The sequence below is a fragment of the Microcaecilia unicolor genome, chromosome 7 (genome assembly GCF_901765095.1).
Source record: "Microcaecilia unicolor chromosome 7, aMicUni1.1, whole genome shotgun sequence".
NCBI lineage: Eukaryota > Metazoa > Chordata > Amphibia > Gymnophiona > Siphonopidae > Microcaecilia > Microcaecilia unicolor.
In genome coordinates this window covers 126,460,894-126,479,733 of record NC_044037.1, presented here as the reverse complement: position 1 = coordinate 126,479,733, position 18,840 = coordinate 126,460,894, and the positions used below count along the sequence as shown (strand labels likewise).

General features: G+C 49.3%; 1 protein-coding gene across 1 annotated transcript in view; it reads left to right on the top strand.

Moving 5' to 3' along the window:
- LOC115474244 (D-3-phosphoglycerate dehydrogenase-like) overlaps positions 1–18,840 on the top strand; it is a 239,423-nt gene that overhangs the window by 113,112 nt on the left and 107,471 nt on the right.

The window sequence follows — 18,840 nt, the reverse complement described above, 5'->3', positions numbered from 1 at the left end:
AAGAACCTAATTTTCCCTTCCTTGTCATCAGCAGCAGATGAATCCATTAACTGATGGGATGTACAAAAGCACTCCCTAGTTAGGGCGGGAATATGCCACTCCACGAGCAAGCACTTGCGCACCAAACTGCGTGTCCCACTTCGCTGCAACGTCCAGCCTATAATGCCGGACAAAGGAGAGCTTAGAAACCCAAGTGGCCGCACTACAGATCTCATGAAGAGAGAGTGCTCCTGTTTCAGCCCACGAGGAGGAAATCGCTCTCATGGAATGCGCTTTAAACACGTCAGGCGGAGACCACCCTGACAGCAGATATGCAGAAAAAATAACTTCGTTGAGCCAACGAGCTATAGTGGCCTTAGACGCCGGAGACCCTCTTCGAGGACCTGATAACAAGACAAAAAGGTGATCAGAGGTCCTGAAGTCATTTGACATTTGCAGATACTGCAAGAGAGCCCTGCGAACATCCAAAAGATGTAACTGCCCAAAAGATTCCGGAAACTCCTCCCTAGAAAAGGAGGGCAGATAAATGGGCTGGTTTAGGTGAAACGCTGAAGCCACCTTAGGCAGGAAGGAAGGCACAGTATGCACTGTTACTCCGGACTCTGAAAATTGCAGAAAGGGGTCTCGACAGGACAGCGCCTGGAGCTCAGACACACGTCTTGCCGAGGTCATGGCCACCAAAAAGACTGTCTTTAGAGTCACATCCTTCTCCGAAGCTCGCCTCTGCGGCTGGAAAGGGCGAATACTGGAGAGCCTTCAAAACCAGCCCCAGGATCCAAGCTGGACACAGCAGCCGCACTGGTGGGCGGAGCCGGAATGCCCCTCTTAGAAATCAGGCAATGTCCAGATGAGCGGCCAGGGACAAGCCAGAGACCTTCCCTCGAAAGCATGCCAAAGCTGCCACATGGACTCACAGGGAATTGTAGGCCAAGCCTCTTTGTAAGCCATCCTGCAAGAAGTCCAGTATCGGCGAGACTGAAGCCCGCGTGGGTGTGATCGCCTTTGAAACACACCACGCCTCAAACTGGTGCCAGATCCGAGCATAAGCAACGGAAGTGGACCGCTTGCGGGCCTGCAAGAGAATGGAGATGACTTTGTTAGAATAGCCTTTGTCTCTCAATAGCACCCTCTCAAGAGCCATGCCGTAAGACCAAAACGGCAGGGATCCTCCATGGTCACCAGGCCCTGCATCAACAGGTTCAGAACCAGAGGCAAAGGGAGAGGGGCCTCCACCAGCATCCGCCGGAGTTCCGCGTACCATGGACGCCTGGGCCAATCCGGGGCAAAGAGAATCACCACTCCTTGATGTAGCCAAATTCGCAGGAGGACTTGCCCTATCAAGGGCCAAGGAGGGAACACATACAGGAGGCCCAAGGGCCAGGGTTGAGCCAGCGCATCCAACCCCGCCGAGTGAGGATCTCTCCATCTGCTGAAAAAGCGAGAGACTTTGGCATAAGCGCTTGACGCCATTAGGGAATAAACTCCCTGTGACCATTTGCCAGGCCCCCTCCCTGCCCATCTTCAAATCCTTACTCAAAACCCATCTCTTCAATGTCGCCTTCAGCACCTAACCACCATACCTCTATTCAGGAAATCTAGACTGCCCTAACTTGACATTTCGTCCTTTAGATTGCAAGCTCCTTTGAGCAGGGACTGTCCTTCATTGTTAAACTGTACAGCGCTGCGTAACCCTAGTAGCGCTCTAGAACTGTTAAGTAGTAGTAAGTAGTAAGTAGTAGATCCGCTATGGGCGTTCCCCATTTGGCACAGATCTGAAGAAACACTTTGTCTGCCAGTTCCCACTCCGCTGGGTCGATTTGTTGCCTGCTTAGAAAATCAGCTTGAACGTTGCTCTGACCTGCTACATGCGCTGCAGAAAGAAGCTGCAGGTGTAGCTCGGCCCAGTGGCAAATCTGAGCGGCCTCCGCGGCCAGTGTTCTGCACTGAGTGCTGCCCTGTCGATTTATGTAGGCCACCGCTGTCGTGTTGTCCGACAGAACTCTGACAGCCAGCCCCTCCAGAGTCTTGTGAAAGGCCAGAAGAGCCTGGAATATCGATCTCAGTTCCAAATGATTGATGGACCACCCCGATTCCGCGGGTGTCCACAGACCCTGGGCATAGCTTCCCTGTCAATGTGCTCCCCAGCCGACCAGGCTGGCATCATAGTAACATAGTAGATGACGGCAGAAAAAGACCTGCATGGTCCATCCAGTCTGCCCAACAAGATAAACTCATATGTGTATACCTTACCTTGATTTGTACCTGCCTTTTTCAGGGCACAGACCGTACAAGTCTGCCCAGCAGTATTTCCCGCCTCCCAACCACCAGTCCCGCCTCCCATCACCGGCTCTGGCACAGACCGTATAAGTCTGCCCTCCACTATCCTCGCCTCCCAACCACCAACCTCTCTTCCCCCACCTGCTCCGCCACCCAATTTCGGCTAAGCTTCTGAGGATCCATTTCTACTGCACAGGATTCCTTTATGCATATCCCAAGCATGTTTGAATTCCGTTACCGTTTTCATCTCCACCACCTCCCACGGGAGGGCATTCCAAGCATCCACCACCCTCTCCGTGAAAAAATACTTCCTGACATCTTTTTTGAGTCTGCCCCCCTTCAATCTCATTTCATGTCCTCTCGTTCTACCGCCTTCCCATCTCCAGAAAAGATTTTTTTGCGGATTAATATCTTTCAAGTATTTGAACGTCTGTATCATATCACCCCTGTTCCTCCTTTCCTCCAGGGTATACATGTTCAGGTCAGCAAGTCTCTGCTCATATGTCTTGGAATGCAAATCCCATACCATTCTCGTAGCTTTTCTTTGCACCACTTCCATTTTTTTAACATCCTTCACAAGGTATGGCTTCCAAAACTGAACACAATACTCCAGGTGGGGCCTCACCAACGACTTGTACACGGGCATCAACACTTCCTTTCTTCTGCTGATCACACCTCTCTCTATACAGCCTAGCAACCTTCTCGCTACGGCCACCGCCTTGTCACACTGTTTCGTCGCCTTCAGATCCTCGGATACTATCACCCCAAGATCCCTCTCCCCCTCAGTACCTATCAGACTCTCACCGCCTAACACATAAGTCTCTCGTGGGTTTCTACTCCCTAAATGCATCACTTTGCATTTCTTCGCACTGAATTTTAATTGCCAAACCTTAGACCATTCTTCTAGCTTACTCATATCCCTTTTCATGCTTTCCACTCCCTCCCGGGTGTCCACTCTGTTGCAAATCTTAGTATCATCCGCAAATAGGCAAACTTTACCTTCTAACCCTTCGGCAATGTCACTCACAAATATATTGAACAGAATTGGCCCCAGCACCGATCCCTGAGGCACGCCACTACTCACCTTTCCTTCCTCCGAGCGAACTCCATTTACCACCACCCTCTGTCGTCTGTCCGTCAACCAGTTCCTAATCCAGTTCACCACTTCGGGACCTATCTTCAGCCCATCTAGTTTATTTAAGAGCCTCCTGTGGGGAACCGTGTCAAAAGCTTTGCTAAAATCTAAGTAGATTACGTCTATAGCACGTCGATGATTCAATTCTCCAGTTACCCAATCAAAGAATTCAATGAGATTCGTTTGGCACGATTTCCCTCTGGTAAAACCATGTTGTCTCAGATCTTGCAACTTGTGGCTTCTAGGAAATTCACTATCCTTTCCTTCAGCATGGCTTCCTTTACTTTTCCAATAACCGAAGTGAGGCTTACTGGCCTGTAGTTTCCAGCTTCTTCCCTATCACCACTTTTGTGAAGAGGGACCACATCCGCAGTTCTCCAATCCCACGGAACCTCTCCCGTGTGCAAGGATATATTAAACAAATCTTTAAGAGGACCCGCCAGAACCTCTCTGAGCTCCCTCAATATTCTGGGGTGGATCCCGTCCGGTCCCATGGCTTTGTCCACCTTTAGCTTTCCAAGTCGTTGATACACACTCTCTTCCGTGAACGGTGCTATATCCATTCCATTCTCAGGTGTACTTTTGCCAGTCCCTCGCGGTCCTTCTCCAGGATTTTCTTCAGTGAAAACAGAACAAAAGTATCTATTTAGCAAATTGGCTTTTTCTTCATCATTATCTACATAGCGGTTCGCTGTATCTTTTAGTCTCACAATTCCCTTTTTAGTTATTCCTCTTTCACTAATATACCTGAAGAAATTTTTGTTGCCCCTCCTTACATTTCTAGCCATTTGTTCTTCCGCTTGCGCCTTCGCCAGACGTACCTCTTTCTTGGCTTCTTTCAGTTTCATCCGGTATTCCTCCCCCGTGTTCCTCTTCTTGAGATTTTCTATATTTCTGGAACGCTAACTCTTTAGCCTTTATTTTCTCAGCCACTTGCTTGGAGAACCATATCTGTTTCCTTTTTCTCTTGCTTTTATTTACTCTCCTTACATAAAGGTCTGTGGCCCTATTTATTACTTCTTTCAGCCTGGGCCACTGCCCTTCCACTTCATGTTCGTCCTCCCAGCCCATCATCTCCTTCCTCAGGTATTTCCCGGTTATCACCAGGCACCAAGAGGTAAGCGCCAGCGACATTCCTCGTCGCAGCATGCTGTCGGAGAGCCACCACTCCATACTGAGCCGGGCCGCAGGGAGCCCAGTTAGTCTGCGTTGATAATCCTGGGACATTGGAGACCATTGTTGAAGCAGGGCAATCTGCAGTGGTCTCAAGTGTGTTCTCGCCCATGGCACTACCTCCAAAGTGGCCGTCATCGACCCCAGCAGCTGGACAAAGTCCCAAGCTCGTGGGCGAGGCATCCGCGGGCTAGGCAGGAGCAGACGGACCTGATTCTGAAGCTTGCACCGGCTTTGGTTGGGTAAAAAGATAAACCCCGAGGCCGTGTCGAACCGGACCCCCAAATATTTGAGAGACTGAGAGGGGGGTCAGGTGACTTTTGGGTATATTGACGACCCAGCCTAGAGATTGCAATACTAAGACCACTCTGGCTGTGGCCAAACGACTTCCGTCTGCCGAATCCGCTCTGATGAGCCAGTCGTCGAAGGTATGGGTGTACCCGGATACCCTCTCACCTGAGAAAGGCAGCTACTACCACCATTACCTTGGAAAAGGTGCGGGGAGCTGTGGCGAGGCCAAAAGGCAAGGCCCGAAACTGGAAATGTTTTCCCAACACCACAAACCGGAGAAACCGTTGATGCGGGGGCCAAATAGGAATGTGCAAGTAAGCTTCTTTTAGGTCCAGAGACGTGAGAAACTCTCCTGGCTGTACAGCCGCAATGACGGAGCGCAGGGTTTCCATGTGAAAATGCCGCACTCTTAGTGCCTTGTTGACTGACCTTAAGTCGAGGATTGGTTGGAAAGACCCGCCTTTTCGAGGCACCACAAAGTAAATGGAATAGCGACCGCAGCCGCGTTCAGCAAGAGGCACAGGGATCACCGCTCCAAGGTGCAACAAAACTTGTAAGGTCTCCTCTACCGCCGCCCATTTGACAGCAGTAATGCATCGGGACTCCACAAACACGTCTCTCACCGGGGCGCTGAATTCCAATTGGTAACCCTCTCTGATCAGGTCCAATACCCACTGATCGGAGGCAATCTTGGTCCATTCCTCTAGAAAGAGGGAAAGGCGTCCTCCTACTGCAGGAATCGAGGAATGGACCGGCGCTCCGTCCTTGAGGGGGCCGCCCTTGAACTCCAGGCCTTGAACCGGCCGCTGCGGAATGCTTGTCCAAGCGAAAGGAGTTCCTCTGCTGAAAATGGGCACGTTGAGAAAACCCAGCAGAGTGCCCTGGGCGATACCTTCGAGCTTCACGGAAGCGAGGTCTGGAAGAGGAGGGCCACACAGAACCCTTGGAAGAAGGCCTCGGCCTATCCTCGGGTAACCGCTGGGGCTTAGGGTCCCCCAGGTCTTTAACAATTTTCTCCAGCTCCTCTCCAAATAACAGGTGGCCCCGAAAGGGAAGCTTCACCAGCCTGTGCTTAGAGGCCATGTCAGCCGCCCAATGCCATAGCCATAGAAGGTGGTGGGCCGCAACCGCCACAGACATCTGTTTAGCCGAAGCTCTGACCAGGTCATAGAGGGCATCAGCCAAAAATGACAGGGCCGACTTCATCCGCGGTGCAACCTCAGCGAGGGACTCCATACCATCCGCGGGCTGCTCCACTGCCTGTTGTAACCAAGAAAGGTAGGCCCGGGCAGCATAGGAACTGCAAATAGATGCCCTTAAGGCGAGGCCCGATATTTCAAAAGACCGTTTCAACGTGGATTCAAGCCGCCGGTCCTGCATGTCTTTCAGGGCAACCCCTCCCTCTACGGGGAGGGTGGTCCTCTTAGTCACCGCCGTGACCAAAGAGTCCACTTTAGGCATCCCCAAAGGGGCCAAGTGCTCCTCGCTTATAGGGTAAAGCGGACCCATAGCCCTGGCCACTTTCAAAGGCCCATCGGGTTCAGACCATTGAGCTGAAATAAGTTCTTGGATGGAGTCATGCACAGGAAACGCTCAAGCAGGCTTCTTAGTACTCGCCATCCTCGGATTACCAGAGGAGGCCTCGCCCTTGGCAGGATCATCAATCGAGAGGGCCTGCAAGGTGTCAGAAATGAGCGCTGGCAGCTCATCGCGGTGGAAAATCCTCACCGCATTGGGATCATCCAGATCCAGTGGCAAATCGGCTGTCACGTTTTCAAAGCTGGAACAGGGTTTGTGAGCCCTTGGGCCACTGTTGAGGAGCGGCAGTGGCAGGCAAAACCACCCCACACCGGAGACTAGACAGAACAGGACTGGAACTCCGGACTGGAGTTGCAGCAGAGGCAAACAGGCAGGACTAAAGCAGAGCAGGTACCCTTAAACTTCACCTGCACTTGGCCACTTTTCACCAGGAGTTGAGCTTCTGGCTGCAGGCGGCTGGCAGGACTTACTGGACAAGGCAGGACTGGATACCCACTAGGCTGAACCAGGACTGAGAGTCAGAGGGGAAAGGAATAAACATGTTTAGCGTCCTTCCATCGCTCGGGGGAAGCAGCCAGCCCCGGGCCATCAACACCCGGGGGGAAACCAGGCAGCAGCGCAGTGTCAGACACCTGCGGCAGAGCTGTTTTCAGCATGAAGGCTTTATGCATTAAAAGCAAAAACTCCAGGGAGAAAAACTCTCCCTGACCCACCGTCTCTGAATTAGGAGAAACGGGAACAGGAGCTCCTCTGGTAGCCTCTAACTGAGGCGTCCCCCTGCCCTCAGACTCCTCCGCAACAGCGAGGGTCGAGACATGCGGCGCTTCCAAAATGGCGCCCGCTGTACTCATACTAGCTCTAGCGTCTAAAGAGCACGTCTTACAGAGCCCTGCTGCTGATCTACGTTTACCACAACGGGAGCAGTGTTTAACTGCCTCAACAGCCATCGTCTGACCGGATGGAATTATATAAGTAAAATGGCGGCTTTGCGCCAAAACTTACCCCGTTCGGAACGGCGTCCGCGGGACCTCCCAAGTGGAGCTGGGCACCACTCTCATCTCAAAAGACCGAGTCAAACGAGCTCCGGTCAAGCTGCACGCTGAAAGTAGCCTCAGAATAATTACGCAGAATCAATGCGTACTCCTTTTTTTTTTTTTAACGCTGTGAGGAAAGTTGGAGGCAGGCAGCAACAGAGGTACTCCGGTAGGCAGGGGGATGGGTAAGGCAGGGAAAGGGCGAACCTATATGCCTTCAAAGTGGGCACCACCAGCCACAACACCCCAGCTTCAACTGGCAAAGCACAGGAGCCACCCCAGGCAGAATTTTTCCAGGAGCTGATCAAGCTACGTCCACACCTGCTGGGAGATAGAGAAATACTGAAGGCAGATGGAGCTAGCCGTCCTTAGAGCACTATGGTTTTTCAGTATTCTCTATCTCCACCTGCTGGTAGGCGGACACAATCCATCAGTTAATAGATTCATCTGCTGCTGATGAGAAGGAAGAGCTCAATAGTCAAAGGATTTATGCTATTTACTGAGAGTTATGCCCACCTCTGGGCATTTCGATTGCCTTGCTCTCCCCTCCCATTTTTCCTTTTGCCTAGTTTTCTTTTCACCAGTCTATCCTTGGTGCAATTGTGATAGAATGCATGGATATCCCTTCCCTCAGTAACAGCAACACAAAACCACTCCACTGCCAGATACTGTGAAGCATCACAAAAACCTGCAAATATGCTACTCAAACTATATAGCAAATAGAATCTATGTATAGCAGACCGGCAACGTTATCAGTTAGAATTGGAGGAAGTGGTTATTATTGGGGGAGGGGGTAATGGGGAAGCAGAAATAGGGACCACGAATGGGGATTTCAAGAACGTGACTTTCAAGATTGCTGGTCTTCCCAGCTTGCAGGCACTGATGGTTGTAAAGGAAACACAAGCTTGCTTTCTACACCAAATATTTTTAGCAACACCCCTCCTACCTCTAGTCCGACATCAATAAGGCTGAAGAAAACAGGAGATGGGATGACATCAAAAAGTTGAAGCCAATTAAGTTAGTCTATGTTTCCCCCTTCCCCATGCAGCTATCATCTAGTAAATCCAAAACAATGCAAGCAAACCTATGAGCTGCTACATCCTTGTTATTGTTGATAGCATTTTTATTTAATCTCATTTATATTTTCAAACATGTTGGCTTGTGCAGCATATGGTACACAGAGGAAGTATTGATTGGGTAGAGTACTAATTTCACTTTAAATCACTGTCCAGCTTATTTTCGAAACAGAAAGACGCCCATATTTCAACCTAAATCGGGAGATGGGCGCCTTTCTCCCGTGGGTGCCCAAATCGGTATAATTGAAAGCCGATTTTGGGCGCCTCCAACTGCAGTCTGTTGCGGGAACGAACAAAGTTGACGGGGCGTGTCGGAGGCGTGGCGAAGGCAGGACTGGGGTGTGTTTATTGGCTGAGGAGAGATGGGCGCTCTCGGCCGATAATGGAAAAAAGAAGGGCACCAGAAGCGAGAATTTGGGTCACTTTTTCTGGACCCTTTTTTTTCACTAACAGGTCCCCAAAAAGTGCCCCAACTGCCTAGATGACCACCGTGGTCACTAACCCCCCCCCCCCCCCCCCCCACCAAAAAAAAAAAAGAACTTTAAAAAACTATTTTTGCCAGCCTGTATGCCAGCCTCAAATATCATTCCCAGCTCCATCACAGCAGTATGCAGGTCCCTGGAGCAGTTGTTAGTGGGTGCAGTGGACTTCAGGCAGGTGGACCCAGGCCCATCTCCCTCTACCTGTTACACTTGTGCTGGTAAATGGGAGCCCTCCAAACCGCCCCCAAAACCCACTGTACCCACATCTAGGTGCCCCCCCTTCACCCGTAAGTGCTATGGTAATGGTGTAGAGTTCTGGGGAGTGGGTTTTGGGGGGGATTTGGGGGGCTCAGCACCCAAGGGAAGGAAGCTATGGACTTGGGAGGTATTTTAATTTTTTTTGTAATTGTTACAAGTGCCCCCTAGGGTGCCCGGTTGGTGTCTTGGCATGTGAGGGGGACCAGTGCACTACGAATCCTGGCCCCTCCCATGACCAAATGCCTTGGATTTGTTCGTTTTTGAGCTGGGCGCCTTCGGTTTCCATTATCGCTGAAAACCGATACCGCCCAGCTCAAATCCGCCCAAATCCGATGCATTTGCCCGGCACCAACCATATTATCGAAACAAAAGATGGACGCCCATCGTTTTTGAAAATACGGTCTGTCCTGCCCCTTTGCGTACCCGTCCTCGGAGATAGGCGCCCATGGAGATGGGCATTTGCGTTCGATTATGCCCCTCCACGTCATTTGGAGGGGCTGGCTATAGGGACTCCCCTTGTATTCAGGCAGAGATGTTTTCACCTAGTTTAGGGCCACCAAAACAGACATCAGATGCAGATTTGATTCCATGTATCCCAATGAAAGGAGAGTTTAATTTTGCTTCCATTTAATTTCAGTATATTCCATCTTGGATATGTGGAATGCCCTCCCGCGGGAGGTTGTGGAGATGAAAAAGGTAATGGAATTCAAACGTGTGGGATAAACACAAAGGAATCCTGTTTAGAAGGAATGGATCCACAAAATCTTAGCGGAGATTGGGTAGTGACGCTGGTAATTGGAAAGCAAAACCGGTGCTGGGCAGATTTCTATGGTCTACGTCCTGATCGTGAGTGAATAGATATGGATGGGCTGGAGTGTAAATTTTAAGGGGTTTCGACCTTAGCTTCAGAAGTGAACTTAGTACAAGAACAGTGCCGGGAGGACTTCTACGGTCTGTGCCCTGAGAATGGCAAGGACAAATCAAACTTGGATCACATACCATGTAAAATGCGTTTATCTTGCTGGGCAGACTGGATGGACCGTACAGGTCTTTATCTGCCGTCATTTACTATGTTACTTTATAACACCAGGCTTCCCAAAGGCAGATTACAGAAACAATTAAGATGAACAGTTAAGATCAAGAAATAGAATAGTCTCACTGAAACTTTGCCATCTGTTTTGTATAGAACAGCGTAGATAAATGAGCACAAAATACAAATATTATCACTGCTATTTCTACCAGCTATAATAATTTTTAAGCTGTTTTACTGATGTTCAATTTTTATTTTATGATATTTAAATCTAGATATAGGAAGCTTTCAAATAAATTAAAAAGCTGTTAAATAAGTAAAAAAGAAAACAAAATCCCACCTCCACCTTTTAAGGCACTGCCTAATGCCTATCCAACTGGAACTGTTTAGACTTTTTACAGATGGACTACACATTTATTTTGAAAATTCTTTTGCTATTGCTTTAACATTTGCTATTGTTTTGGATGAACTAAAGTCTGTATAATGGACTAGATAGGCACACCCCATCTCCTGTTTTCTTCAACCTCCTTGTCCTGTGCTGTGTTGGGGACGGGTCAGGTGATAGCTCCTGCAAGTGCCGCGGAGGTGGAACCCAGCAGCCCACAAAGTCAGCGAGCCAGAGCACACACAACATGCGCCGTGGGAACGGTCCCTTAGTTCTACTACAGCCAAGGCGCCAGCAGTCAAAGAAGAAAGAAGAACAGGTCACAGTGTTGCAGGAATTACCACTATTCTTAGCAGAATCTGTGGTACTTCAGGAGTCAAACAGCACACACCAGAATGAGGGAGAAATCTTCTTTATTTGCCAGCAAACAAAGTAGGACATGAGCACTAAGTCTCTTCTTCTCTTTCTCAGCTCTCTGGATCTTGTGGCTTCTGTCTCAGCTCCTTCTCTTCTTCTTAGCTCTCTCCTTCTAACGTAAGCTGCTTCTGCTCCCAGTTATATACAGTTTTAAACCCCTCTAGCCCCCCTTACTTTCCAGATGGTAAAGAATAGATTGATTACCCTGTCTGAACCAATCATCTCTACACATATATTCAAAATATCAGTTACATAGGTTTCAGACATTTCCTAAACTGACCTATGACCTGGGGCCTCTCACACTAGACAATGGGGCACCTATCTCTTGCATTTTATTATGATTAAATTCTCATATTCCCAGCTAACTTCATACTAACTGGGTTCTGGCATTCATTAAGGGGTCAAGGGCCAATCTTACTTAATAGCACACAGATATAGTTTGTTATTACTTTCAGGACCAGTCCTACACTTACCTATAATTAATCAAGACTTTCCCTGACCTCTTTCACCTATTAGCTTCCTACATAGAACTCGCTAGGACTGTGGATAATTCAAACCAAATGATGGCAGACAAAGCTTCACTTGAAAAGTAACACTGAGTTGAACAGATATTCTACATAGAAATAGAACTTATTAATTACACAGAATAAAACATATTCTAAAATAAACAGAAATCAGAATTCCTTATAAGACAAAATCTAAAGCATCAAGAATATCTAAACTATCTTCTTCTAAACAACGTTCAATCTAATCCTTTTAAAACTACAGTATGCCTGGCTCATAATGGTATCCATATGTACTAGCATTAGCAATCCATCACTCAAAAAAAGGACAAAGAGAGTTTAATTTCTCACTGACCTTTCTAACCTCTTAGTCTAGCAAAAGTTAGACTTCTTGAGCAATTGAAACCAGATGGCATTCCTCCATCACTTGCAGAACTGAACCAAACTTTTAAACACCAATTAATATGACTTCTTTTGCCCAAGCTGCCTCATTCCCCCCTTTGAGACTAAAATCAGCTTATGCAGAGATAAGTCTCACAACTCAAACTCTGGAGATTATAGTGATCCCAACTCCATACCTCCTCCTGGGGCATAACTTCTAGGAATAGGCTTGTGAATCACTATTACCCTACTCGTTAAGGTCCGACGGCATATTGCCGAAGCACATGAGGCCAGGAAACAAAACAACAATCCTGCTAAAACTAAGACTATTAGGGAAATGAACAAGGGACGTATCCATGAGGTCAATGACCACCACCAGGAGGTAAGGTCTAATCCTGCTTGGTAATTCTCCACATTAAGACTAGCCAACTGTATGACTTTATCCATGGCATGCCTAACTACATGCGTCCTATTTATGACAATGGTACAGCACTCTGAAGAATTGAGCACTGTGCAGAGGCCACCCTGGGCTGCAAAGAGGTAGTCAAGGCCCATACGGTTATACCGAGAAACTATACTTAATTCATTAATTTGATCCTGCAATGCATTGACTACCACGTTCAGCTCATGAACTAAAACATGGAGTAGGGACTGAAGTCGCCGGGTAGCCATGCCTAGTTCAGTAATACCCGCTACCGGGCCCCCAATTGGAATCCAGGCCGTTGCAGAAAGGGCCACAAGTCTCTTTTTAGTCAGAGGATAAGTAGAGTTGATATACTGGAGGGCTAATTCAATCGCCTCATCCTCTGTGGCAACGGAGGAGGGTAAGGACAAGGCCTCTCGCTTAGAGCGGTGCGGGGATGGTGGCCTGAGAAGAGGAATAACTTTAGGAAAATAATTCAAGGTTACCAATACACAAAAATCATACGTGGGGGGAAGAATCATGTGGAGGACATTATCACAGAGCCAGTAATGGCCAAGGAGAGGGTGAGGGAAGTTCCCAATAAATGTTGGCTCAGGATGGACAAGGTACTTAGGATGCCCATAATGCGAGCCCCTATCCCAGGGGGAACGAAGACGAAATGGAGACTTTGCACACCATAGGTGCCAATCCCCAATTGTGACAGGCTGCTCATTTGTTATAAACTCTTCATACCCCGGGGACTTATGAAAGTAGAAAATAAGCCGGGACACTATAGTCCTCTCAGTGGTACGGTTAGGAGCCAGATAATCACCTGGGTCATAATCTGCAGGTACGGTAGTAGGGCACATAGGAGTACCTGGAGAGACTACCCACACAGATTCCCCCTTCTCTGGGAGAACATTGGTATAGTTACAGGAAATGGGAGGAACAGTTGAGATGTTTCTTGTTAAACAAAACACTCCAGAAGCTGGATAGGGAGACGTAAAGACTGGCCTTAGAGAAGATTCAGAGGGGGAGGTAGCATTATAAAAGGACCACCAAGTATAATCCTGGCTCCAAGGGCCCGAACTCGAAAAGTAGGGAGGTATAAGAGCTGTAAGCGGCACAGGGACAGGAACAGCTGGGACATCTGTGGTATAAGGAGAAAATCGGGAACACACAATACAAGGGGAAGTAATCTTTGCCTGGCTAATTAGTTCCTGAACAGAGTGTAGCCAAAGGTTGGAGCGAGTTGGGGTATTAGGAACAAGGAGGCAAGGAGTAGAAAACAACAAAAGCACCCAAACTACTAACATTTTCTTTCTTCCTAATCTAAAACAAATATAGCAAACTAATCAAGCAATAATATTTCAACAGTCTGTGCTAGTCACAGATTACTCTAATATAATGTTCTCAGTCTTTGAGTTCTTATACCAGTTGGGATAGAACCTCAACTGACAAGGATCAAGCTCTCAAATTCCAGGAAAGCCAGAATCAGGCAAGAAAGAGTCTCAGTATGAAGCCGAAGTCCAGCAGCTCCTGCAGTATGCAGTTGACCCTTCTTTTCAGCTAGTAGATTCTCTGGTTCGGGTCAAGCGCAGCTTCAATGGCTCCGCTGGATCACTTTCTGCTCTCCACTGCTTAGGCTCCGTCTGATCCGTGCTGGGCTCAGTCTGGTCAGCAGACTTGATTCGAGACCAATGGACCCATGGAGTTATCCCTGCGACCTTCACAGCTGTAGGGGTAGAAAGCAAAACAGTAAAAGGTCCTTTCCACCGGGGCCCCAAAGGCTGGAGCCTCCAGTCTTTCACCCAAACTCTATCCCCTGGCAGGAAGGAATGTACCTGAGCCTGGAAGGGGACAGGGTTTATTTCTCTCACATAAGACTGAAGCTCAGAAATTATCCGGCCCAAAAGGGCTACCTGCTCCTGCACCTGGGCAGACCCTAAAGTCCCTATGTCTCCCTTAATTCCCTGCAAAATGGCTGGGGGCTTCCCATACACAATTTCAAAGGGAGAGAGGGCTGTTCCTTTAGTTGGGGTGCATCGGAGGTGGAAGAGGGCTAGTGGCAGTGCCTGTGGCCATTTCAGTTGGGTTTCCTGACAAATCTTTGCTAGGCTATTTTTCAAGGTTCTGTTTGCTCGCTCAACCTGCCCTGAACTCTGGGGACGGTAGGCACAATGCAATTTCCAGGTAATGCGCAATGCGCGGGACAGGGCCTGAAGTGTGGCTTCAACAAAGGCGGGACCATTATCTGAACCTATGGCAAGGGGCAGTCCATACCTGGGGATGACATCCCTAAGGAGGGCTCGAGCTACTTCTGTGGCTTTCTCAGTGACTGTAGGGTATGCTTCCACCCACCCAGAAAAAGTACAGACCATGACCAAGAGGTATCGGAGCCTACCGCTCCTGGGCATTTCTGTGAAGTTTATGACTAGGGACTCAAAGGGTGTTAGTCCTCTAGACTGAACTCCTGGTGGAATACGGGGTCCCTGACGAGCATTATTCTGGGCACAGAGAGTACATCGGGCAGAAGCAGTAGCAACCAGACTATCCAATCCTTCCAAGACCACTACTCGACTGAGTAGGCGGGCTAGTGCTGTTTTCCCTAAGTGTGACAGGTCATGAGCTTGAGACACTACCGGCCAAGCTAGGTGGCGTGGCACCAGAATTCTGGTATCAGGGAGATGTAACCAGCCATCAGGTCTCCTTACTGCACCTTCCTCTTGAGCCCATTTCTCTTCCATTTGGGTGTACATAGGCGTCCATTCTTGCAGTCGAATCTGGAACAGGGGGGTCACAGTACCTGCTGGGGGTCCTCGAGCAGCTTCCTTGGCCACCCGATCAGCATGGCGGTTCCCTCGGGCCACTGGAGTATCTGTCCTTTGATGTCCCCGGCAGTGAATGACAGCTACCTTCTTAGGGGCCCAAACAGCCTCTAGCAACTGAAGTATTTCAGGTCCATACTTAACAGGTTGGCCTGCGGCATTTATGAGTCCCTTTTCCTTATACAAAGCTCCATGAGCGTGTAGAGTTGTGAAGGCATACTTGGAATCAGTATAAATGTTGGTCACCAGTCCTGCTGCTAGCTCCAGAGCTCATATGAGGGCCACAAGTTCTGCTTTCTGGGCTGAAGTTCCTTGGGGCAAGGCCCTTGCTTCTATCACCTTGTCCTCTGTCACCACAGCATAGCCTGCCAATCACTTGGAGTTCTCCACGTAACTGCTTCCATCTGTGAAATAAATTACATCTGGGTCCCTCCAAGGAACATCTTTAAGATCTGGTCGACTGGAGTACACTTCATCCATGGTTTGGATACAGTCATGATCCGGTGGTCCCTCAGATGCTGGCAAAAGAGTGGCGGGATTGAATGTAGCTACTGTTTCCAGGTGTATCCGTGGATTCTCACATAAGCTGGCTTGGTACTTAACCATGCGGCTATTTGTAAACCAGTGGTTGCCCTTGTACTCCATGAGGGTGAGAACTGCGTGGGGGACTTTGACAACCAGTTCTTGCCCCAAGGTCAACTTGTCAGCTTCCTGAACCAGTAAGGCTGCCGCTGCAATGGCCCTCAGGCAGGCTGGCCATCCTTTAGCCACTCCATCCAGCTGTTTAGACAAGTATGCAACAGGCCTCTGCCAGGATCCCATCATCTGGGTCAGCACACCCAGAGCAACCCCCTGTTGCTCGTGGACATACAGTGAGAAAGGTTTCTCCACATCAGGAAGGCCTAACGCAGGGGCTTGGAGTAGGGCTTTCTTTATGGCGATGAAGGATTGTTGAGCAATAGGTCCCCATTCAAATGGTTCCTTTTCACCCCCCTTTGTGGCCTGGTAAAGGGGTTTCGCCATCAGTGCAAAATTTGGAATCCAAATTCTGCAGAATCCAGCTGCTCCCAGAAATTCCCTAACTTCCCTTCTGGACTTGGGTTGGGGAATTGCAGCAACCGCTTGCTTCCTACTGACATCCAGTCTCCGACTTCCCTGGGAAATGCAGAAGCCCAGATACTTCACTTCTGACTGACAGAGTTGGGCCTTCGAGCGTGAGACCTTATAACCTGCATCCAAGAGTAACTCCAGCAATTCTCTGGTAGCCTCAAAACACTCTTCCTGGGTCACTGCTGCAATCAGGAGGTCATCTACATACTGGAGTAAAACTCGCCTGGAAGGCTCGGATTTAAAAGTCTTAAGGTCTTGTCCTAGGGCAGTCCCAAAAATGGTGGGGGAGTTCTTGAACCCCTGTGGCAGGCGGGTCCATGTATACTGAAGCTTCCGTCCTGTTACTGGGTTTTCCCATTGAAAGGCGAAAAGCAGTTGACTGGCGGGGGCCACCCGAATACAAAAGAAGGCATCTTTTAGGTCCAGTGTTGTGAAATGGGTAGCTCCAGAAGGTATCAATCCCAACAGGACATATGGATTAGGCACTACAGGGTGTAATGAAATAGTGGATTTGTTGACCACTCGTAAGTCTTGGACTGGCCGGTAGTCCTCAGTCCCTGGCTTCTGGACTGGCAACAGTGGCGTATTCCATGGAGACTGGCAAGGTCGAATAATTCCATGGGATAACAGACGATTCAGATGTGCTTGAATCCCTTCCAGAGCCTTTCGGGGAATTGGGTATTGACGAAGATGGATTGGCCGGGCACTTGGAAGTAAATCTACATGGACAGGGGGAATATTTCGGGCCAACCCTGGGGGATTATCTTCTGCCCATACCCCATTGACCTGGAAGCTGTCGGCCAGGGATAGGTCAACTTGGCCCTGCGACTGATGCAGCCGCCATTCTTCTTCAAGGGGGCAGCAGAAACTCAATATGCCCTTAGGGCTGGATATCGGGGGCCGAAAGGAGAATGAAGTCTGGCCATCAGAGTCAAAGGAAATTTGGGCCCTAAGCTTGGACAGCAGGTCCCGGCCTAACAAAGGGATTGGACAGTCTGGCATATACAGGAATTCATGAGTGACTGTGTGTGAGCCTAATTGGCATCTACGAGTCGTCAGGAAGGGCCTCCGGTTCTGCACCCCCGTGGCTCCCACCACTCGGACAGTTTTTCCAGACACAGGCGCTAATCGCTCCGTCACAACAGAATGTTCAGCTCCTGTATCAATCATGAATGGAATTGAGCGGCTCCCTATGGTTAGCTTGACCATGGGTTCCTGGGAGCCCAGTTTGTAGGAACCCGGTCTGTCCTATTCATCCCATTCTGCCATCTCGGCTATCCCAATGATGTCAGATTCAGAAGGCTCATACCTTCCCTCTCGAACTCGGCCTCGGCTTCCTCGATCTCCTGGTCCCCTTCTCAGTCCCTGGCGCCTCTGGGGGCATTCATCTTTCCAGTGCCCTCTTTCCTTGCAGTAGGCGCACTGATCCCTCTCCAATCGTGGTCTGGGATTCTCCCCTCGTAGCCGGGATTGATTGAAGGAATCTCGAGGCCAGGCTGGCGGTCCGGGGTCCCACTTTGGCTTCCCATTGGCTAGAGGTCGACCTCGGTTAAGGGTGGAATTAGTAATGGCTGCCGCCAAAAGGTCGGCCTTCTTCTGCATCTTCCGGTCAGCCTCTCGGCGCATCTCCTGATCCCTATTAACGAAAACCTTTGTTGCGATCTCAATTAGCTGGGTGGTATTCATCCCTACGAATCCCTCCTGACGCTGCAGCTTCTTCCGGATATCTGGCATACTCTGGGCCACCAATGCACTATTCACCATTCTCTGGTTTTCTAGTGCCTCAGGGTCAAATGGTGTGTATGTTCTGTAAGCTTCAATTAGTCGCTCTAAAAAGGCCCCAGGGGATTCAGTTGCCCCTTGGAGAATTTCAGAGACCTTTGCCAGATTAATGGGCCTCTTTATGCCTTTCTTCATACCTTCCAGCAAGTCCCGGCAATATCCAGACAACAGTTCATAGTGCTGCCCATTATTTGGATCCCAAGCTGGAGCTGCGCGAGGGAACCGAGTTCTAACCCATTCCTCTGGGTCCTGTGTCCCCTCAGGGACACGCGCTCGCGTGATGGCCTCAGCATTTTGTAAAATCTTCCGCCTCTCCTCAGTTGTGAAGAGGGTCAGGAGAAGTTGTTGACAATCAGTCCAAGTTGGGTTATGGGTGGCCATAATGCTAGCCACTAGGTCCACCACTGCCTGAGGCTTTTCAGTATAAGAGGGGTAATGCGTCTTCCAATTCAGGAGATCGGTGGTTGTGAAGGGTACATACTGGTAGGCCTGTGCCTGCATAACCTGACCTGGATTATTAGGATCCGGTCGAGTGGTGGGTACCTGGCGCAGGGGCAGAGCTCTCGAGGAGGTGGGAATGGAACCTGAGGTAGAGCTAGGAGCTACCCCCCTATCATGCTCAAAGGTGATTGCAACAGGTCTAACCCATTCAGGGGAGGCGTGTTGAACCCCTGAGGGATGAGGAGGGGTACTCATAGACTGAGAGGTGATCACAGGTGATTCAGTCCATTGAAAA